General features: G+C 40.5%; 1 long non-coding RNA gene and 1 other non-coding gene across 2 annotated transcripts; both read left to right on the top strand.

Moving 5' to 3' along the window:
- Nucleotides 1-16,668: 16,668 nt before the first annotated feature.
- On the top strand, nucleotides 16,669-17,464 carry LOC148702254 (uncharacterized). Its single transcript, XR_015969226.2, has 3 exons — nucleotides 16,669-16,992; nucleotides 17,196-17,255; nucleotides 17,354-17,464. It is a non-coding gene; the product is annotated as an uncharacterized LOC148702254 (long non-coding RNA).
- A 6,879-nt stretch (nucleotides 17,465-24,343) lies between these two features.
- Nucleotides 24,344-24,452, top strand: LOC113462640 (small nucleolar RNA R71). Its single transcript, XR_003385430.1, has one exon. It is a non-coding gene; the product is annotated as a small nucleolar RNA R71 (small nucleolar RNA).
- The last annotated feature ends 381 nt before the right edge of the window (nucleotides 24,453-24,833 follow it).

The raw sequence follows: 24,833 nt of genomic DNA, 5'->3' as shown, positions 1-24,833 counted from the left end.
TTCAATCGGGGGATTGAATCAAGGGTGTAGAGGTTGGTTGGTGAGCCGAGTGTAAAACCAACGTGTAAGGGTTCGATTGTGATCCCGGGAAAACAATCGGGGTGGTTCTAGTCGGTGAGCCAGAAAAAACCGACCGAGTTCGTTGTGAGCTCGTAAAACAACAAGTTTGGTTGTGAGCTTGTAAAACAACTGGCTGTAATCCAAGGGGTTATAGTGAATTCCCAAGTGAGACTTGAGGAGTGGACGTAGGAGCAAGGGTTAGCTCCGAACCACTATAAAAGCCTTGTGTTTGTGATTGTTTGTCTCTTTCTTTTACTCTCATTTCATTCACAGCACATAGCAATTAATTAACCATCTTGGTAAAGCATTAATTAGTCATCCACAACGTTTTAATTGCAAAATTATTTTAAAACCCAATTCACCCCCCCTCTTGGGTTGTCTATCTGGGCAACAGGTGGTATCAGAGCCTAAACTCTTCTACCCTAAGAGTCAAAGATCAAAATGACAACCCCATTTGGATCTTCCCACATCGAGGGTCAGTCCACCCAAAGACCCCCATTCTTTAATGGATCCGATTACTCATATTGGAAGGCTAGGATGAGGATATTTATCCAAGCCCAAGATTATGAGATGTGGACCATCATAGTGAATGGACCATACATCCCATCCATCTATGTAGAGGGTGTCAATGTACCCAAACTAGAAAAGGATTGGGATGACCATGACTTTAGGAAAGCACAACTCAATGCCAAAGCAATGAATGTGCTTTACTGTGCATTAGATAGGAATGAATTCAATAGGGTCTCTACTTGCAATTCTGCAAAAGAGATTTGGGATAGACTTGAAGTGACCCATGAGGGCACGAATCAAGTCAAAGAATCCAAAATAAATATATTGGTTCATAAGTATGAACTATTTAAAATGGATCCTAATGAAACAATCACTTGCATGTTCACTAGATTCACTGACATTGTCAATGGCCTAAAAAGCCTTGGCAAAAACTATACTAACAGTGATCTTGTCAGGAAAATTCTTCGCTGCTTACCAAGGTCATGGGAAGCCAAGGTGACGGCAATCCAAGAAGCTAAGGACTTGAACAAACTTCCACTTGAAGAGCTTCTTGGATCCCTAATGACGCACGAGCTGACAATGAAGCAGCACAGCGAAGAAGAGTCCTCCCATAAGAAAAAGGTAATAGCTCTTAAATCTACATCATCATCCTCATCGGATGAGGAACAAGTAGAAAAGGCCAACTTCTGCTTCATGGCCAATGAAAATGAGGTAACATCCGCACCACATTTAGATTTTACTTTCGATGAACTGTATGATGCTTTCAATGAATTAATGGATGAATACAAAATGATAAACGTTAAAAACAAAGAACTAAAAGTAACTAACCAAACTCATCTCCGTAAGTATGATTCATTAGTTAAGAATAAAGATGTTCTTATCAAAGAAAATGCAGAACTTAAAACAAGCAACCAAATCTTGATACAAAAGAATAATACCTTAACTAAAGAAAATGAAAGGCTGAACAAAGAAACATTAGAACCCAAAAACTATAAACATATAAATGAGAGTATCACAAAAGAACTAAATGATCTAAAAGCAGAAAAACAGACACTAACTAAAGAACTTGAGAAATACAAACCCTTGGTTGAAAAATTTACATATAGTTCTGAAAAATTAAATATGACACTTAATAGTCAACGAGCTGTATTCAATAGAGCAGGTCTAGGATACAAACCTAAAAACAAGCAAAAACTTCTTAGTAACTTCTTTGTTAAAGCAGGAGAAAGTAAAATTAAGAAAATAACCTGTTTTTGTTGTGGAACTGTAGGACATAAAACAAATGTATGTGACTATAGGAAAGAGAAAACTAAAGAAAAAATCAAAAGGGTATGGGTTCCAAAAGGAACCAACATGACTAACCATGAAGGACCCAAGAAAACTTGGGTACCTAAAATTATATGATCTGCTTGTGTAGGAGTGTCTTGCAGCCAAGGTCAACAAAAATTGCTGGTACTTGGATAGTGGCTGTTCAAGACACATGACGGGTGACAAGGATCAATTCTTCACCCTTGAAGCTAAGAAGGGAGGTGCTGTGACTTTTGGAGACAACAACCAAGGTCACATCATTGGTATAGGTAAAGTACAAATTACCCCTTCTACTTTTATTGATAATGTTAGATATGTTGACGGTCTTAAGCATAATTTATTAAGCATTAGTCAATTATGTGATAAAGGTTATGATGTTATGTTTAAACCATCACTATGCATCGTAACAAACCCAAATGACAATAGTTTAGTTTTTAAAGGAATAAGACGTGGAAATGTGTATGTTGTAGACCTTGAGGATCTTGCCAAACACAACCCATGCTTAGTTGTTAATGAAACTAAGGACAATGATGCTAGTTGGTTATGGCACCGTAAGTTAGGTCATGCAAGCATGGACACAATATCTAAACTAGTTAAAAGAGATTCGGTGATAGGTTTGCCAAAATTAAAGTTTGAAAAGAATAAAATATGTGAAGCATGTCAATTTGGCAAACAATCAAAGAACTCCTTTAAATCTATAAATTGTGTCTCAACCTCTAGACCTCTAGAACTACTACACATGGACCTATTCGGACCAACTAGAACCACAAGCCTAGGTGGAAATAAATATGGTCTAGTTATTGTAGATGATTATTCTAGATACACTTGGGTCATGTTCTTAGCTCATAAGGATCAAGCTTTTTCAGTTTTCAAGAAATTTCATAAAGAAGTAACCAATGCTAGAGATACTTCAGTAATAGCTATTAGAAGTGACCATGGTACCGAATTCGAAAATCATTTATTTGATGAGTTTTGTAGTAAAAAGGGGATAATACACAATTTTTCTGCACCTAGGACACCACAACAAAATGGAGTTGTGGAGAGGAAAAACAGAACTCTAGAGGAAATGGCTAGAACTATGTTATGTGAAAGTAACCTCCCTAAGTACTTTTGGGGAGAAGCCATTAATACTTCTTGTCATATATTAAATAGAGTTTTATTGAGACCTATTATAAAGAAAACACCTTATGAACTTTGGAAAAACAGAAAACCAAAGGTAAACTATTTTCATATCTTTGGATGTAGGTGTTTTGTTCATAATAATGGAAAAGATAATCTAGGAAAATTTGATTCTAAATCTGATGAGGGCATATTCTTAGGGTACTCTACAACTAGTAAAGCATATAGAGTCTTTAATAAAAGAACCCTAGTTATAGAAGAATCCATACATGTTGTCTTCGATGATTCTAGTGATATCTCTTTTAGTAAGAGAGTTAATTTTGATGATGATACGGAAATTCTTGAAGAAAAGATTGACGAGATGACATTACAAGATAACAGTCAAAAATTAATTGAAGATGCATCATCAAGCCAAGAGACTATAGTAGATCATGGGCTAACTAAAGCTTGGAGGTATGCTCACGGGCATCCTAAGGAATTAATTCTAGATGATCCGTCTCAACCTATTAGGACTAGAGCATCCCTTAGGAACTTAAACAATCATCTAGCTTTCGTTTCACATTTTGAGCCTAAACGCATAGAAGAAGCTGAAAAAGATGTAAATTGGATAAATGCAATGCAAGAAGAATTAAACCAATTTACTAGAAACAAAGTATGGAATCTAGTTGAAAGACCTTCTGAATATCCAATTATAGGTACCAAATGGATTTATAAAAATAAACTTGATGAAAATGGAATTGTCATAAGGAATAAGGCTAGACTAGTAGCAAAGGGCTATAATCAAGAAGAAGGTATAGATTTTGATGAAACCTTTGCTCCTGTAGCTAGACTTGAGGCTATTAGATTATTATTAGCATATGCATGCTCTAAGGACTTCAAACTATTTCAAATGGATGTAAAAAGTGCATTTTTAAATGGGTATATTAATGAGGAGGTATATGTAGAACAACCTCCTGGTTTTGAAAATCATCAATACCCTAATCATGTATATAAATTGAACAAAGCACTTTATGGTTTGAAACAAGCACCTAGAGCATGGTATGAGAGGCTTAGCAAATTCCTATTAGAACATGAGTTCTCTAGGGGTAATGTAGATACAACACTATTTCTGAAAAAGCAAAACAAAGATATGTTATTAGTGCAGATTTACGTTGATGATATTATTTTCGGTGCTACTAACAATCGCTTCTGCGAAGAATTTGCTGATTTGATGCAGAGTGAATTTGAGATGAGCATGATGGGAGAGCTGAACTACTTCCTCGGGCTTCAAATCAAACAGTCTGAAGGAGGCATCTTCATCAATCAAGCCAAATATATCAAGGAGATGCTTAAAAAGTTTGATATGGAGGGGAACAAGTCAATCAGCACCCCCATGAGCTCATCATGCAAATTAGACCAAGATGAATCAGGTAAATCTGTAGATCAGAAACTATATAGAGGTATGATAGGATCTTTATTGTATCTTACTGCAAGTAGACCTGATATCATGTTTAGTGTTTGCATGTGTGCTAGATATCAGTCTAATCCTAAGGAATCACATCTAATTGCAGTTAAGAGAATCTTTAAATACCTAATAGGAACTAAGAATATAGGTTTATGGTATTCTAAAGAATCTAGCCTAAAATTAATAGGATACACAGATTCAGACTTTGCTGGATGTAAACTTGATAGAAAAAGTACCAGCGGGTCTTGTCAATTTCTAGGAGAAAACTTAATCTCATGGTTTAGCAAGAAACAAAACTCGGTTGCATTATCTACTGCTGAAGCTGAATATGTTGCAGCCGGGAGTTGTTGTGCTCAAATCTTATGGATCAAACAACAATTAGAAGATTATGGCATTAAACAAGATAAAATACCCATTAATTGTGATAATACAAGTGCCATTAATCTAACTAAGAATCCAATTCAGCATTCAAGAACTAAACATATTGAGATAAGACATCACTTCATAAGAGATTATGTACTGAATGGTGATGTGACACTACAATTTGTTTGTACTGATGATCAATTAGCTGACATTTTTACAAAACCCCTAAGTGAAGAGAGATTTAGTGTGCTTAGGAGGGGATTAGGAGTGATTGATCCATGCTAGTGGTGTTTTCCACTAGTTCATTGATTTTGATGATTAGATTGTGGTTAATTTAGAGTTTCTTTACAATGATCATCAAATCAGATCATGACTTAGTGATTTTCCCTCATTCGGCACGAACATATTATGATTTTTAGGTGCGTGCCAGAGTTCGAGACGACTCGAGTAAGTTTCAGAGTCGGCTCGTAAGGGGGAGTCGACTCGCACATTTACGGGAGTCGACTCGAAAACAATGGCAGCAGAGGGGGAGTCGACTCGCATACAGTAAGGAGTCGACTCGAGGTCAACAGGCGCCTAAGGAGAGTCGACTCGCGCATATTTTGGAGTTGACTCGAGGTCGAGTCGACTCGCGACTCAGTGGAGTCGACTCGCAGTCGGGATCCGACTTTTTAACCCTAACTCCATCGTTTAGAAAACACTTATTTTCACCGCCGCCACTGTTCAAAACCCTAGAGCCGACTCCTAGAACGTCTTCGGCCGCCCCTAGGTCCTTTTCCCGTTGATCCTTCATCGTCCATTAGGATTTCATACCATTCTAGGTCAACCATGCCTCGCAAAGCCACTGTCCCAAGCCGAAAGAGGCCCCATTCCGCGACCGGTGCCGAGCGGCGTTCCAAGGCTCGGAACGACTCCGTGAGGCCACAACCTCCGGCTCGTTCCCCGCCGAGGGCCGTTCCCTCGAGGCCGTGTGCCGGGAAGGCGGTCTCCACCGGGAGATACGTCGATTTCGACTATCTCTCCCGGGAGGGCTTCACTATAGGAGATAGACTTAGGGCCCAGGGTTTAGAGTACTTTTATTCCCTAGACCTCCCCACATACCCTGGCCTAATTAGAGAGTTCTATGGTACTGTCCATAGGGGGAATGGGGGAATAGAGGGAACCGTAGCCGGTGTCCCATTGTTTATTTCCGAGGATTTCATAGCCCAAATCCTCCACCTTCCACAGTTAGGGGTGGCTCCCACACACCCCGAAGATAGGACTGAGGCCCTTACGGCCATTCTAGGGCATCCACCCCAGTCCCCTTTAGATGAGGTGTCCGCCAGCTCACTTTCAGTTGAGATGCGGCTCCTCTTGAGCATCATTTCTCGGTCTTTGTTCCCAAAGACCGGACGGTTCGATTTTGTGTCTGAGAGGGACCTAGCCCTCATGTACTACATTCTTCAGGATACCCCCATAAACTTTCCCAAGATGATATATAGATACCTATGTGAGCCACTAGATAGACCTAGGCTCACCCTCCCCTATGGCATGATGTTCACCCTTATCTTTAGGGAGGCCGAGATCCCTATTCCTGAGGGGGAACCCTCTCGCGCATTGCGATGGACAGATCGCATGCGTCCGGGGACCCTACACAGGATGGGGTTTCGGAAGGTAGAGGGGACCTGGGTTAGGAAGTCTTCCACCTCCACACATACCACCAGACATTCCCCTAGTCCTGAGCCAGACTCAGATTATCCTGACTTTCCCTCCACTTCTGCTCCTACCACCTCAGCCGGACCCTCCTCCTCAGCTCCTCAGCCCATGGAGGTCCGGATCGCTCCTGAGCAGCTCCGGGAGTTGCGCCAGGAGATAGTTAGAGACCTGCGGGATGATCTACTTTGGGAGCTTCGGGGTTCAGTGCCTGCTCCCTCTCCTGCACCATCTTCAGCATTGGTCCCTTCCTTGACAGCCGTGACTGAGATGACGGCCCATGTGCGGGAAGAGATCGACAATGTACGGTTCCTGGTCCAAGCCCAGTTCCATAGCATGAGCGAAGTCTCGAGCACCACTCGGAAGATGCGCGATAACGTCCGACAGGATATGGGCACCACTACCCAGGGGGCCGAGCGCTTGGCGAATGTGCTCATCGACAAGCTGGACACACTTCAGAAGTCGGTGACCGAGCTCGATACGACACATAGCAGGGCCACCTCGGCCATTATCCGACAGCTCGAGCACGTCACCAATGCAGTCACACTACTTGCAGAGCGCATGCCCCGGAGACCCGCATCCTCCTCGTGGAAGCCTTAGATCATTTTGTGTTATTTTGACATGTACTTTTTTGTTTTACTTATTGTATTCTAAAATGTATTTACATACACATCAATACAATGAGTAGACATATTCTCTTCAATTGTGTGCAATTTGATCTCTAAGTGATTGTTTGTTCTGCTTACCTCCTTTTTGATATGATGACAAAAAGGGGGAGAAATATTTAGTAGATATGTAAATGGAATCAACATAAAAGAACTCAAAATGAGAATCAAAAATTAAAACATAATTTGTTCTTAGTGGATTTGGTACCTCGAGGCTCATTATCTCTCTGTTGGGGCTCCTAATGGAGTAATCTCCAGAATCTATTCAAGGGATATTCGGAGATTAGCTGAATCCTACTCAAGAACAAATTGACAGATTTTTCCTCTAAAAACTAAAAATTTCAGTTCAAAAACTGCAATGCATTAAAAGGAAATTCAGAGAATCAAAACAAAGTTGAATGCATATGTTGAGGGGGAGAATCTGAATTTTTAAGAAAGCTAAATCATTAAATATATATAAGCCAAACAATTGATTGCATGATATGAAGGCTTATATAATTCCAAATAAAAGGGGGAGCTTTAATTCCAAAATTTATTGTTTCACACCTTTCAAGCTTGGATAAATTAAATAACCAGACACTTGAATTCATTTATGGATTTTATTTCCTTGTTTATTGAGCAATTCACTTTACATATACTCAATGTTTTGTCATCATCAAAAAGGGAGAGATTGTGGAGTGATTGATCATAACCCTATTTGATTTTGATGAGCTCAAAGCATCTGAGTATATCTCTTGTTTACTAATGAATTCAATTGAGTGTTTCAGTGAAAATCTTGTTTAAAGTGTTTCTAGACTTGGTTCATAATATTTTGGATAAGTTAAGAAGTCAGTTTGAACCAAAGTCTGAGACTCGAGTCGACTCCAGAGTATTACGAGTCGACTCCAAGCGTATCAGAATCACTGGCACGGGCTCGAGTCGACTCCGGATCATTACGAGTCGACTCCGACTGAGAACAGACAAACGAGCAGAAAGCATCAACTCAAAACCTGTCAGCGAGTCGACTCCTGAAGTGCGCGAGTCGACTCCGATGTTTACCGAGTCGACTCCGGAGTAGTATGAGTCGACTCCAAGGAGTTACAGACAGAAAAGTCAGAGAGCGAATTTCGACCCTGAGATTCGAGTCGACTCCTGTGGAACGCGAGTCGACTCCGATGGTTGGTAGGTCGACTCCAAAGAAAGCGAGAGTCGACTCTCAGTGGTTCACAAGGCAAAAGTCAGAGAGCGAATTTCGACCCTGAGATTCGAGTCGACTCCTGTGGAACGCGAGTCGACTCCGATGGTTGGTAGGTCGACTCCAAAGAAAGCGAGAGTCGACTCTCAGTGGTTCACAAGGCAAAAGTCAGAGAGCAGTTTTTGGACTCTGAGATTCGAGTCGACTCCCGCAATGCGCGAGTCGACTTCGAGACAGCGCGACCCCAAAAAGACAGAAGACCGAATTATTGTCTCTGAGAGCCGAGTCGACTCCCAGACAGCTCGAGTCGACCCCAAGGCAGCGCTACACCAAAAAGGCAGAAGGCCATGTTTCGGAAACTGAGAGCCGAGTCGACTCCAGAACAGTCCGAGTCGACTCCAAGACTGGACGAGCCAAAAGACAGAAGATCGGAAGTTCGGGCTCTGAGCGCCGAGTCGACTCCTAGGATTGTCGAGTCGACTCGAGTGGGCCAGGTTGAAAATTGGCTCCGTGGACTTCATGGGATGAGCCGACTCCAAAAATGCCAAGTCAGCTCCAGAAGTTGGCGAGTCGACTCCGGGTCAAGTCGAGTCGACTCCCAGTCGAAGAGGCCACTTTAATTCAAATCCGGAACAGTTGCCGAGTCGACTCCAGAAAAGCATGAGTCAACTCCCGCTACAGCCGAGTCGACTCCTGATCGCGCGAGTCGACTCCGACCCCCAACGGACATATTGTCAGGTTGTGCAGAGTGTGCAGAACGGGCAGAAAAAGGTGTCTAACGGCTAGTTTCCGTGGGGGATGGCTTAAATAGCCACAGAGGACTGTAGCAAGACACAGAAGCACCATTCCATTCAAAGAAATCAAGCATTCATTCTCTGCATACTTGTCTTCAACGAAAAGAAGAAAGAGCGCCATTAACTCCATCCAACTTCCTCTTCCCAGCATTTTAAAGAAGCCTCCTCCTGCATTCAAGTCGACCAGACATTCCAGAGGAGACTCAAAGTTCAAGAAGCCCTACTCTACTCCAACTCAAAAGTGTTTGAGGGCTCTTAACTTCTCTCTAGTTTATATTGTAGCAAATCTGCTTTTTAAGAAGCTTAGTTTTTCTGTTTGTTTCTTATTCTTTCCATATTGTCTTTGCTTGGTTCAATCGGGGGATTGAATCAAGGGTGTAGAGGTTGGTTGGTGAGCCGAGTGTAAAACCAACGTGTAAGGGTTCGATTGTGATCCCGGAAAAACAATCGGGGTGGATCTAGTCGGTGAGCCAGAGAAAACCGACCGAGTTCGTTGTGAGCTCGTAAAACAATAAGTTTGGTTGTGAGCTTGTAAAACAACCGGCTGTAATCCAAGGGTTATAGTGAATTCCCAAGTGAGACTTGAGGAGTGGACGTAGGAGCAAGGGTTAGCTCCGAACCACTATAAAAGCCTTGTGTTTGTGATTGTTTGTCTCTTTCTTTTACTCTCATTTCATTCACAGCACATAGCAATTAATTAACCATCTTGGTAAAGCATTAATTAGTCATCCACAACGTTTTAATTGCAAAATTATTTTAAAACCCAATTCACCCCCCCTCTTGGGTTGTCTATCTGGGCAACACTTGGCTTCTTGGATTGCGGTAACCTTGGCCTCCCATGACCTTGGCAAACAACGAAGAATTTTCCTGACAAGGTCACTGTTAGTATAATTTTTGCCAAGGCTTTTTAGGCCATTGACAATGTCAGTAAATCTAGTAAACATGCAAGTGATAGTTTCATTAGAATCCATCTTAAATAATTCATACTTATGAACTAATATATTTATTTTGGATTCTTTTACTTGATTTGTGCCCTCGTGGGTCACTTCACGTCTATCCCATATCTCTTTTGCAGAATTGCAAGTAGAGACTCTATTAAATTCATTTCGGTCTAAAGCACAATAAAGCACATTCATTGCTTTGGCATTTAGTTGTGCCTTCCTTATATCATTGTCATCCCAATTCTTTTCAAGTTTGGGTATAGTAACACCCTCTACAAAAATCGATGGGATGTATGGTCCATTAAGTATGGTGGTCCACATCTCATAGTCTTGTGCTTGGATAAATATTCTCATTCTAGCCTTCCAATATGAGTAGTCGGTTCCATTGAAGAATGGAGGTCTATGGGTGGACTGGCCCTCAATATGAGAAGATCCAAATGGGGTTGTCATTTTGATCTTTTACTCTTTTGGTAGAAGAGTTCCGGCTCTGATACCACTTGTTGCCCAGAAAGACAACCCAAGAGGGAGGGTGAATTGGGTTTTAAAGTAATTATTGCAATTAAAAACTTTGTGAGTAACTAATTAAAATTTAATTGCAAGTGGATTAATTAGTTGCTATATGCAGTGGATGAAGGGAAAGGAAGAGACAATGAAACAATCACAAACACAAGCAATTTTATAGTGGTTCGGAGCTAACCCTTGCTCCTACGTTCACTCCCCAAGCCTCACTTGGGAGTTCACTATAATCCCTCGGATTACAGCTGGTTGTTTTACAAGTTCACAACCCAACTTGTTGTTTTACGAGATCCCAACGAACTCGGTCGGTTTTCACAGGCTCACCGACTAGAACCACCCGATTGTTTTTCCGGGATCACAATCAAACCCTTACACCATTAGTTTTAACTTCGGCTCACCAACAAACCTTAACACCCTTGATTCAATCCCCTGATTGAATCAAGTAAGAAATAAATAGGTTGAAATAAATAAAAAAAGGAAGCTTCTCAATAAGCGTATTTAAACAATATAAGTAGGGAAGAGTAAGAAGCCCTCAAACTGATTTTAGGAGATGGAGGAAGGGGCTTTTCAAACTCTTTGACTCCTCTTGAATTTGATGTAGACTTACTGTCAGGAGGAGAGCCTTGAATGTGAGGAAGACAGCTGGAGAGTAGACTTCAATGCACTTCTTCCTTCTTTTTCTTGTAATCACTCTAGAGAGGCTTTGGTTGGTAGAAATCCCTTTTGCTTTGAATGGAGTCTCTCTTTCTTACTCTATTACTGTTCACTCAGGCTATTTAAGCCATTCCCAAAGAAAAATAGCCGTTAGACACAGATTGAAGGCCGTTCTGCACATTCTGCAACTCTTGACAAAATGTCCGTTGGGATCGGAGTCGACTCGCTCGATCAGGAGTCGACTCGAGTGTTGCTGGAGTCGACTCATGCTGTACTGGAGACGATTGTCGGCCACTATTCAAAATTCAAAATAAAGTGTCGTCCCGTTCTGGAGTCGACTCGGCTGAACCTGGAGTCGACTCGCCAATTGTCCGGAGATGACTTTTCCTTCTGGAGACGACTCGATCTTCAGGATTCCAAAATCATCCTCTCGATTTTACTTCCTCGAGTCGACTCGGATTTCCTAGGAGTCGACTCGGCTCTCAGAGCCGGAAGGACAGGTCTTCTGTCTTTGAACTTGAATTGTCTCGGAGTCGACTCGGACTTTGCGGGAGTCGACTCGACTCTCAGACACCAAAATACCGATCTTCTGTCTTTGGAGTTGAACTGCCTCGGAGTCGACTCGGACTTTGCGAGAGTCGACTCGGCTCTCAGACACGAAATACCGGTCTTCTGTCTTTGGAGTTGAACTGCCTTGGAGTCGACTCGGACTTTGCGGGAGTCGACTCGGCTCTCAGACACCGAAGTTGGCTTTCTGACTTTTAGCCTTGCATTTCTCTGAGAGTCGACTCTTGCTTCCTTAGGAGTCGACCTGCCAACCGTCGGAGTCGACTCGAGTTCTTCGGGAGTCGACTCGGCTCTCAGAGTCCAAAATGGCTTCTCTGTCTTTCTGTCTGTTACTCCATGGAGTCGACTCGTACTATGCTGGAGTCGACTCGGCAAGCATCGGAGTCGACTCTAATTCTTCAGGAGTCGACTCGGTGACAGGTTCTGAGATGTATCTTTCTGTCCGGCTGTCTATTCTCAGTCGGAGTCGACTCGTAATGTGCCGGAGTCGACTCGAGCTTGTGCCAGTGCTTCTGATACGCTTGGAGTCGACTCGTAATCTTCCGGAGTCGACTCGAGATTCAGACTTTGGTTCAAATTGATTTCTATACTTAGCCAAAGTGTATTGAACCAAAGCTAGAGATACTTAAACATAAATTCACAAATATTTGACTGAAACACTAGATTGAATTCATTAGTATACCATAAGATATACTCAAATGCTTTGAGCTCATCAAAATCAAATAGGGTTATAATCAATCACTCCACAACTGGTTTTGAAAATCATCAATATCCCAACCATGTTTACAAATTAAATAAAGCACTTTATGGTCTAAAACAACCCCCTAGAGTATGGTATGAAAGACTTAGCAAATTTCTATTAGACCATGAATTTTCTAAAGGGAATGTAAACACAACCTTATTTTTGAAAAAGAAAAACAAAGATATGTTAGTAGTGCCGATTTATGTAGATGATATTATTTTCAGTGCTACTAACAATCGTCTTTACGAAGAATTTGCTGAATTAATGCAGAGTGAATTTGAGATGAGCATGATGAAAGAATTGAACTACTTCCTCGGGCTTCAAATCAAACAATCTAAGGAGGAAATTTTCATCAATCAAGCTAAGTACATCAAGAAAATGCTAAAAAAATTTGATATGGATGGAAACAAGTCAATTGGCACTCCCATGAGCTCATCATGCAAACTAGACAAAGATGAATCAGATAAGTCAGTAGATCAAAAGCTGTATAGAGGTATGATCGGATCATTATTATATCTTACAGCAAGTAGACCTGATATCATATTTAGTGTATGCATGTGTGCAAGGTATCAATCTAATCCTAAGAAATCATACTTAATTGCAGTTAAGAGAATTTTTAAATATCTAATAGGAACAAAATATATAGGTTTATGGTACTCTAAAGAATCAAGCATAAACTTAATAGGGTACACTGATTCCGACTTCACTAGTTGTAAACTTGATAGAAAAGACACCAACGGGTCATGCCAATTTTTAGGAGAGAACTTAATCTTATGGTTTAGCAAGAAACAAAACTCGGTTGCACTATCTACGGCGGAAGCCGAATATGTTGCTGCCGGGAGTTGTTGTGCTCAAATTTTGTGGATCAAGCAACAACTTGAAGATTATGGCATTAAACAAGATAAGATTCCCATAAACTGTGATAACACAAGTACTATAAATCTAACTAAAAATCTAATTCAACACTCAAAAACTAAACACATTGAGATAAGACATCACTTCATAAGAGATCATGTGTTAAATGGTGATGTGATGCTTGAATTCGTATGTACTGATGATCAACTTGCTGATATCTTCATAAAATCCTTAAGTGAAGATCGATTTTGTATTCTTAGAAGAGGGTTAGGAGTGATTGATCCATTCCTGTGATACTCTTCTCTAATTCATTATTTTTGATAATTAGTTTATGTTGGATATAGGATTTCACGTCTGTGATCATCAAATCATTCCTTAAGTTCTAAAGATTTTCATATCTCTCTCTTTTGGAATGGAATTAACTGAGATTTCGGGTATGTGCCAGAGTTTGAGTCGACTCGAATGAATCTAAGAGTCGACTCATGGGCGAGTCGACTCGCGCATGTTCAGGAGTCGACTCGAGGTCGGAAATCCGTCTTTTAACCCTAAACGAACCGATGTTTCCCAAAACCTATTTTTGGACGTCACTGTTTCAAAAATCTTAGAGTCGTCTCCCACGGTCGTCTCCGACTCCCTTCTTAGTTGTTTCTTCGGTTTTTCCTCCTTTTTCACGCCTCTTCATCCTAGGGTAGGTCAACATGCCTAGGAAAACTGTCGTCCCTAGCCGGAAGAGACCTTTCACAGCGAGCGGCGCCGAGAGACGGTCTAAGGCGCGGAATGAACCCGTGAGGCCACCACCTCCGGTTCCTTCTCTGCCTAGCTCGATTCCCTCGCGTCCGTGCGCCGGGAGGCACTACAAGAAAATACACTTTCAGCGACCACTTTCGGCGACTAAATGAATAGTGGTCGCTACAAATAAGGCTATTTGCGACCAACATCCTTGTTAGTTACTGAATGATTGTCCTACACCGACTAAATGCATATTTGGTCGCGGAAAATCAAAACCAAGTTGGCGGGGTGGAGGTAAAACGATTGGTGACTAAAGTTTGATCGCTGAAAATAAAGCTATCTGCGACCAACATTCTTGTTAGTTACTGAATAATTGTCCTACACCAACTAAATGCATATTTGGTCGCGGAAAAGCAATACCAAGTTGGCACGAGTCCAATATTTCACGCGGGCTGGAGGTAAAACTTTTGGCAACTAAATTTTGGTCCTTAAAGGTTCACCTCCAGCGACTAAAAAAAAATTAGTCCAAGAAAACTTTTACGAATGGCACCTTTTTTCGATGAAAAAATTGGGCAGAAAGTTTGAATTTTTTAGTGACCAAACTTTTGATAGTGGAAGGTTCCCATAAAACCGAACGATGTTGTACTAGCCCCTGTAAGATGCTAATTTCTAAGTTCAAAAAAAAAAAACTGCTTATTTTCAAACGGTGCCGTTTAACACCTTAATTCACTTAGGCATATCCTCGTCTCTTCGGCTGAATCTCAATCCCACAAAAGTCGAGAAAAGTATGCATGTAGGGGACGTCGTGTGAGAAACCAAACAAACCCTAATTCCCTATTCCTCTATTCGGCTTTAACTCCTTGCCTTCACCCGTCACTGTAGTTAATTCCTTCGCCCGTTCGTCATTCCCTTATCCAAAATCCCAAATCCCTCCCACTCGGTGCTAGCCAAGCCTTCTTCGCTTCCGAGTTCCTGCCCTATATCTGGAGAAGAGGAAGACCATATTCGGTTGCGGCGGACACTACCAGAAAACAAGCGTATAGTGACGGAAAACTAGTGACGGCCCGTTATCAGTTACTATTTGTGACGGAGTAGTGACAGACAAAAATTTGGTCACCGTGGTGTGAACTTAGTGACAGATTAGTGACAGACCGGTTACAGAATACACGGATAGGATGGGCGCCAAAACTTAGTGACCACCGTAGTGACGGAATATCTGTCGCAAAATTGGTAACCAAAATTGCAACTAGATAGTGACAAATTGAGCCGTCACAAAAATCGTAACTCAAGTATTTAATAATTTTTAAAAGATTATTTTTGGCAGCGATGAATTATTGACAGAAATTTCCGTCACTAAATTTAATTTCTAATTCCAAAAATATTAAAAATATTATTTTTAAATAATTATAATTAAAAAAATAAAAAGAGAAAAATTTAAAATGAAACTAACTACGCCCCGCCCAAATCCCCCCAGTCCGGCGCCAACACGAAAGCAAGGAAAGGTAAATTCTAATCCTCTAACCCTGCAGCCGCCCCTCAACCCGTGCACACCCCCCCTCCTCTCCCCCCCCCCCCCCCCCCCCCCCCGGCGATCCCTAACCCCTCCTCCTCCTCCTCCTTAACCCAAATCCAACAAATCCCTAACCGGAAGGCCGTCCACGGCAGGGATAACCCCTCCCCCTCCTCCTCCTCCTCCTCCCTAACCCCTCCTCTATCCTTTGCGTTAACTCCAAAACCCTAGCTTCCCCAATCCCTCTCCTCTCGAAACCCTAGCTCCCATGGCGGCCCTCCTATCCTCCCAGTCCCAGTGCCGCTTCTCCGCTGCCGCCCCGAGATCCTCCATCTCGGCCAGGCGGAGCTGCTTCGATGGCCACCGGAGACCCCTCTGGTTCCGCCACCTAGGGTTCTGCTGCTCTTCTTCTTTATCGAGGTTTCGCAAACTCGATTCCAGATGGGGAGAGGTACCGGTTGGTCCAGTTCTCTTCCAACGTAGGCAAATTTCTCCTCTTTCTCTCTCTCTCTCTCTTAATTTCTGTTAAATCATAATTTCCTCATTGTAAAGATTCTTGAGTCACAAAGAGATGCTTTCTTCAAGTAGGTAGTGTAATATTGAAATAAAGAAAAAATTTCTCATATGTTGGATAATTAATGCTATTTGTTTCCTCACAGGAGGAAATGGGATTATATTTTTATAATCGTATCATATGTTCTGTGAAAATCACCTTTTGAATAGTTCCATTCGGTAAGAAGGCTGAGATTCTTGGATTGATTTTCTTCTCCACTATGTAAATCAAAAGTGACTGACGTAATTGAAGTACCTGACTTCTTCCATTTTCTTCTACAAGTTGTTAGAAAAGAGATGGGAAAAAAAGAAGGGTTGAAGAGTTACTCTTCTTTTGTTGCAACTCTTGCTAGGAACTCAATTTTCACTCCTTGTAATTTCCCCATGACTTGAAACTAAGGACACAAGAAGTCATCTTATTAATCTGTGGAGGATTCACAAAGCTGACTGCATATGCATGGGTCAACCGAGGCATGCTCTTTGCGCCCAAAAAAAAAAAAGTTAAATCTTATGCTGTATGTTAAACATTTGAAAGCTTGCTGCAGTCTGTTTCCTCCACTGTAAGAGTTTGATAACTAGGTGTCGTTTAACTTTAATCCAACAGGGGTTTCTCTGGATTTATTTCAGGTCACATACTTTAACACTATCATTGTGCTGAAATTCTTTGATATGCTTACTGCACTCCTTTTGTTCTTGCAGCATTTTGGGATGCTGTTGTAACATGTTTCTTCCTGGATACGGCACATAACATTGTTGAATACATTAAAATAATATCAAAAATTCTCAAAAGTGGAGGAGTAAGTTTTTTTGAAACTGTTTAGAATAAACTTCTGCATTTAGTAACTTTTCAGAGATTCCTGAACCTTACCAACTTTTTCTCAAAATTTGATTTGTAAGCAGATCCAATTTTTTAATCAATGGTTTTTGTGCCTTATTTCTTGGTAAGTGATAAGTATTATCTTCTAATGGTATGAACGATTCATACTTGTTATATGAACAGGTCTGGATAAATTTGGGCCCTCTACTTTATCACTTTGCAGACTCATACTCACCTGATGATGTATGTATATATAATTTCAAGCGCAGATAAGATATATAATGGGTTGATTTTTTTTTACTTAATGAGCTAGCTGTAACTTGTTCTCCTCTGACATCCAGGAGATGTCCATTGAACTCAGTTTGGAAGATGTGAAGAAAGTTGCTTTCCACTATGGATTTGAATTGGTGGTATCTACAATTAATTTTTAACCTCATAGATTTTAGAGAAGTTCAGTGATTCATGTTTCCACGTATTTGTTCCATGAACCACAGATGGAGAAAATCATTGAGATGACTTACACTGCAAATCCTCTGTCAATGATGCAAGTAAGCTTGTTATCTTTTTGGTTAATTTGCACATGATTGTATATCATCAAAGCCAAGCCTACACTGACTTACACTAACTTCTTCCATTTCTTTGCCCTTTTATTTTTCTGTTCTGACATTTGGTGATTTCGAAAAATTGCTCTCCCAAGTGCAGAAGAATCAAACAAGTAATATAACTCAGGAGTCCGAGGTCGATTCCTCAGGGAACGATCTAAAGATTATTAGCGTAATTTTTAGATGTAATTTTCAGTTGATTTTCAAAAGTTAAAAGCAGAGGATTAATAGATAATTAAACAAAGTTCAAGAATATAGAGAAGGCTGGGGATCCGGAATCCTCCTTGACAATATTACTTTCAATAAATAAACTCGGCAATTCTTGATTAAAGATTAATATGATAGAGTAGTTCTAATCATGGAGTATACAATCTGAAAACATGAATTCAACATCTAAGTATTTATCGTGCCGGTTACGTCTACGATAAATCAAACATCGAAACAATCCATGCATCAATATATATATAAACCATAAAAGATCTATCTAATAAATAAATATTCAAGAATTCAAAACATACCAATGGATATAAAACAATTAGAATAAAAGTTTAGAGTATACTTGATGAAAGCAACATGACAAGGATTCATCCATCATCCTTTGCCAACGGAATTAGCAAACCATTAAAAACATCAACATCCCTCCCTTTCTCACTCTCTATTTTTTTCTTCTTTTTATTTTCGGAAACAGGGCATCCCCTGTTTCCCTTTCTCTTCTTCTTTCTTGTTTTCTTCCACTGCAGCAGCCCGACGCCTCTGTTTTTCCGAATGAGGGATCCTCCGTTTTTGTGTGGGAATGAAGGACAACTCCCCCCCTCTCAGCTGACTACCTCTTATAATCAACTCTCTCCCTCCATGGATCTTCGGAATGCGCTGGAGATCAATGCATTAGAGGCAAACGGCTGGATCTTGGGCGCGTGAGGCTGAAGCATTGGAGCTGATCAAATTTTCAGAATATCTCATGTTGTCTAAATTTTGTCAAGAATGGTTCGTATATAAAGAAGGAGCTATCAATCCCAACTAAACATCCAAAGTACACAGAGTTCCAAATTAATGGAGTCAAACCAACCATTACCACATGTCACTGGGTTCAGTCTGACCAACCCTATTCATGCTTATTTTTATTTTTAAACACATATGACGATTACAATAATCCAACCCCCTTAGGCTCTAGTAAGGTCCATGTAGCGAGTTTTCGGCCAATGACTCCTGATCCAGTTGGCTCAAAGCATTAGGTGAAACACCCCTCGGGCTTAATTACTCGAACCAGACTACACCACGAGGTCAGACTTGTCATCTCTTCTTATTTTTTTTTTGCAATAAAAGGAGAAGGTAAACTGAACCATATAATGTGACTGCATCGTGACTATAGGTCAATCAAGGTCGGAACATAAGACACTTGGGTGATCTAGCCGGGGTATTCAACCTCTATCTTTATGTGAAAACCAAATCATGAACCTTATAGTACGGACAAGGATAATTGTACTTTTTTTACAGATACGACTTAATAAAAATGCATTAAACAAATGTGAACTCCTGAGGCCTTCCTATAATCATTAAGTACATGTGCGGGGATCTAATAATAAGTATCTGATCAGTCATAGTATGCATGTGTTCCTTGCCTTAATAGTTGCGAAAACTCAATATGAAAATATTTGTGCATTTGCTTAGAAAAGAAAGTAATGGAATAAATCAAATGCAAAAACGAGTTTTTTTTTTTTTTTAATCAAAATATTTCCCTCCTCCCAACTTAAACATTGCATTGTCCTCAATGTAATAGATACAAGAAAACTATATATGAGAGACAGTAGAGAAAATAATATTGGAGAGAAGAGGAATACCTTGAGCTGTTGATATCTAGAAAGACCTACAAAATAAGAAGAAAACCAGAAATAAAAGAAAAATTAATATACACATTCCTTTGCCGTCATGCTTAGTCATAAGAAGGTTCCCCCAAGGAAAAGGAGTCCTCTTCATCTGCAAAATTCTCAAGAAAAGGTTTTAACCTATATCCATTCACCTTAAAAATCGTACCATCTCGTGGATTCTCAATTTCAATCGCCCCATATGGAAAAACAGTTTTTATAATGTAAGGACCTGTCCATCTTGATCGCAACTTACCAGGAAACAGATGTAACCGGGAGTCGTATAAAAGGACTTTTTGCAAAGGTTCAAAAGTTTTTTTCAAAATTGATTTATCATGTAAGATCTTCATTCGTTCTTTACAAATCTTAGCATTATCATAAGCATCTCTGCGAATCTCGTTAAGCTCGTTCAATTAAAATTTTCTATCTAGACCGGCATCACGTAAATCAAAATTCAATTTTCTAATTGCCCAATACGATTTATGCTTTATTTCTACAGGCAGATGACATGCTTTTCCGTAGACTAGCCGGTAGGGAGACATGCCAAGAATGGTTTTGTATGCAGTATGATAAGCCCATAATGCATCTAATAGTTTCAAGGACCAATCTTTTCGTGATGGGTTCACCGTTTTCTCTAAAATACGCTTGATCTCTCTATTGGCTAACTCTACCTGGCCACTAGTTTGCGGATGATATGGAGTAGCAACTCCATGGGTGACACCATACATTTTCAATAAGGTCTCGAAAGGCTTATTACAAAAGTGTTTTCCACCGTCACTAATTATAACCTTAGGCATCCCAAATCGTGAAAAAATATTTTCTTTTAAAAACTTCAGGACAGGTTTGTGATCATTGGTCCTACAAGTGACAGCTTCTACCCATTTGGACACATACTCGACACCAACTAAAATGTATTCATATCCAAAAGACGGTGGGAATGGGCCCATAAAATCGATGCCCCAACAATCGAAAATTTCGATAATAGTAATGGGTTGAAGAGGCATCATTTGCCTACGAGTTAGACTTCCAATACGTTGACATGGATCACATGTCCTGTAGAACTCGTGGGCATCTTTGAACATAGTAGGCCAATAGAAACCACATTGCAAGACCTTTGCAACAGTTTTCTTAGAGGCAAAGTGTCCACAGCAAGCATCAGTATGGCAGTAAGAAAGTACGCTTTGTATATCATGATTCGGTATGCATCGTCTAAAAATTTGGTCATTGCAATATTTAAACAAATAGGGTTCGTTATAGTAATAATTCTTTACTTCGTGTAGAAAAATTTTTCTATCTGTCGATCCCCAATGCTCCAGAATTCGGTTCGTGACAAGAAAGTTTACAATATCAGCATACCATGGCATAGTAGAAAGTGCGAACAACCGCTCTTCGGGGAATGAGTCCTTGATGGAAAACTGTGGTACCGAATCATTAAAAACTAATCGTGATAAATGGTCAGCAACCACATTTTCTACTCCCTTTTTATCTTTGATAGTGATGTCAAATTCTTGGAGTAGAAGTATCCATCGTATTAAGCGTGGTTTGGCCTCTTTCTTATCCAACAAATATTTTAGTGCTACATGGTCCGTGAAGATAACAATAGGAGCACCAAGGATATAAGAGCGAAATTTATCTAAGGCAAATACTACTGCAAGCAATTCCTTCTCGGTGGTGGTGTAATTCATTTGAGCATCGTTTAAGGTTTTGCTTGCATAGTAAATGACATATGGCTTATTATCCTTGCGTTGTCCTAGGACAGCTCCTATCGCATAGTCACTAGCATCGCACATGATCTCAAAAGGTAATAACCAATCAGGTGGCTGCACGATGGGTGCAGTGCTAAGCATAGACTTCAACTTTTCGAATGCCTCCTGACAGGTTTCAGTCCAATTGAACGGTGTATCAAGGGATAGGAGGTTACATAATGGTCGAGCTATGACACTAAAGTCCTTGATGAACCTCCTATAAAATCCGGCATGACCCAAAAATGATCTAACATCTCTAACTATCTTGGGTGCAGGTAGCTTAACAATTAAATCGATCTTAGCTCTATCTACTTCCATGCCCTTCGATGAAACAATATATCCTAGGACAATTCCCTTTGGTACCATGAAGTGGCACTTCTCCCAATTCAATATCAAATTCTTTTCTATACATCGAGCTAAGACTGCTTGTAAATGTGACAAGCAATCATCAAATGAGTCACCAAAAATGGAGAAGTCATCCATGAACACTTCCAAAAACTTTTCGTTCATGTCTTCAAAGATGTTGAGCATGCATCTTTGGAATGTTGCAGGTGCATTACACAACCCGAATAGCATTCGTCGAAAAGCAAATGTGCCAAAAGGACAAGTGAAGGTAGTCTTCTCTTGATCTTCTGGTGAAATTTCAATTTGATAATATCCCGAATAGCCACCGAGAAAACAATAGAAATCATGCCCTGCAACTCTCTCCAACACTTGGTCTAGGAAGGGTAGAGGAAAGTGATCCTTTCGTGTGACCAAATTCAGCTTTCGGTAGTCAACACACATGCGCCAACTCGTCGGGACACGAGTTGGAACTAGTTCACCTTGTTCATTTTCTACCACCGTCAAACCCAACTTCTTAGGAACGACTTGAGTCGGGCTTACCCACTTGCTGTCAGAAATTGGATAAATAATACCCACGTCAAGCAACTTGAGGACTTCTGCCTTAACCACATCTCTCATTGTAGGATTTAACCTTCGTTGCATTTGCCTTGTGGTTTTGGCATTGTCCTCGAAATATATCCGGTGCGTGCAAATTAAGGGGCTAATTCCCTTCAAGTCGGCAATGGACCACCCTAAAGCTTCTTTATGATTCTTTAGAATACTAACTAATTTTCTTTCCTGGGTATGATCAAGTTCAGACGAGATGATTATAGGAAAAGTATCCTCGGGTCCAAGAAATGCATACTTAAGTTCCTTCGGTAAAGGTTTTAACTCGAGCTTAGGCACTTGCTCATGGGATGGTACCATCTTTGCTTCTCGAGGTGGCAACTGTTCAAATTTTTCTACTATTGGTCTCCACCCATTGATCATCATGGCGTTCAAAAAATTCATACTAGGTTTGACCAACAAATCCTCTTCATTGGTGCCATTAGAGCACCAATCAATTAAACTATCGCCGGATGGATCGTTAAATGCTTCAGCTAACAAATATTCCTCCGCGATGGTTTCAACCCAATCAACCTCCTTATTCTCTTCGTGATCATTGGGTTGCTTGCAAACATTAAAAATGTTAAGTTCCAGGGTCATGTTACCAAAAGAAAGCTTCATGACGCCATTCCTACAATTAATCAATGCATTAGAAGTTGCAAGGAATGGACGTCCTAAAATGACCGGAATCTGAGACTGTGAGTTCGAAGCTGGATGTGTGTCCAATACGATAAAATCGACAGGAAAATAGAACTTGTCTACTTGGACCAATACATCCTCGATAATCCTCCTCGAATTTTAACTGACCTGTCAGCTAATTGCAAAGTGACGGAAGTTGGCTTCAATTCACCTAGACCAAGTTGCTCATATACAGAATATAGCAACAAATTCACACTTGCCCCTAAATCTAACAATGCTCGCTCTATCCTAAAGTTGCCTATGATGCATGAGATGGTTGGGCAACCTGGATCCTTATATTTAGGAAGAATGTTGTGCTGCAAAATAGCACTCACATTTTCAGTTAAAAATGCCTTCTTCTTAATATTTAATCGGCATTTGACAGTACACAAGTCCTTCAAAAATTTGGCATATGAGGGTACTTGTTTGACTGCATCAAGAAGAGGTATGTTGATCTTTACTTGCTTAAAAAGCTCAAGAATTTCAGAATTAGGTTCGAGCTTTTGCAACGGCTTTAACCATTGTGGAAAAGGTGGAGGAAAAGGACATTTAACTTTCTCGGTAGAAGTTGGGACCTCAACTTCTTCTTTGTCCCTTTCATCGGCTTTGGGAGCATCAGAATTAGAAGTGACCTGCGGTCTCAATGGGACGGTCTGATTAATGACTTTTCTGTTACGCAAAGTCATGATGCTCTTTGCATGTTCTGTATGCGAACTAGAAAGAGCCGTATTATTACTACCGTGCACTTGTGGATTAGGTTGGGGTTGAGCTGGAAGCTTACCATTCTCTTGGGTACTTAGGACGGTAGTCAACATTGACAATTGGTTCCTTATATCTTCAAAATTTCGAGTATTTTGAGCATTGATATTAGCTTGACCTTGTAGAAAAGTTTGTATAGATTGTAAGGTATCCTCAATATTCGGCTTCTGAGAGGGTGGTGATGCAAAAGTAGGATGTGCAGGTGGAGGAGCTGAATGGTGTGACTGTTGAGGATGATCATTTCTCCACCTAACATTTGGATGATTCTTCCAACCAGGGTTATAGGTATTCGAGTATGGATCGTTATAAGGCTTTTGGTAGGAGTTCATAGCATTTGCTTGATCGTGCAAGACTTCCTTGAATGCCGGTATGGTGGGGCAATCTGTAGTAGTATGACCCGACATATGTAGATTCCACAACACTCATTTCTAAGCTCTATAGTCTTGACAGGCTCCACCTTCCTAAGCTCAATTTCTTCTACCTTCCTAGTGAGGGCTGCCATTTTAGCATGAAGATCATCCTCAGTTCTGAGGTTGTAAAGGCCTCCCTGTACAGAGCTAGTAGGCTTAGGCAAAGACTTGTTGTTTCTATCCCCGTTATCCCAAAGTTGGGCAGTCTCAGCAAGGGAATCCAAATACTCCCATGCCTCATCAGGTTGTTTTTCTAAAAATCTACCATTGCACATGGTCTCTACAAACTGTTTCAACTGTGGAGATAAACCTTCATAAAAGAAGCTAATGGTTCTCCAAGTTTCGAATCCGTGATGAGGGCATGAGAGAAGAAGGTCTTTAAATCTTTCCCAACATTCATAAAATGTTTCATTATCTTTTTGTTGGAAATTGCTGATATGTCTTTTCAAAAAGTTGGTCCTTTGTGTGGGGAAGAACTTCTTTAGAAATTCTCTCTGCATATCTTGCCAATTTCTTATTGATCTAGGTAGCAAAGAGTTTAGCCATGTTTTGGCCTTATCCTTTAGAGAGAAAGGAAACAATGTCAACTTGAGGATATCCTCTGTGACGTTTGGCACTCTAAATGTAATGCTCAATTCTTCAAAATCCTTTAAATGAAGATACGGACTCTCAGACTCTAACCCGTGGAACTTGGGCAGCAATTGAATTACCCCGGGTTTGATGTCAAAATGTCCTACATTATCAGGAAAAATTATGCATGAAGGTTGACTAGTCCTAGCCGGTTGTAGGTATTGTCTTAGAGTCATAACATGGGGTTCTCGTTCTCGATTGTGGT

Source organism: Phoenix dactylifera, chromosome 10, assembly GCF_051530095.1.
Source record: "Phoenix dactylifera cultivar Ajwa chromosome 10, Ajwa_hap1_PhDact_Kaust_v1.1, whole genome shotgun sequence".
Lineage (NCBI taxonomy): Eukaryota > Viridiplantae > Streptophyta > Magnoliopsida > Arecales > Arecaceae > Phoenix > Phoenix dactylifera.
This window is presented reverse-complemented; position numbering and strand designations above follow the sequence as displayed.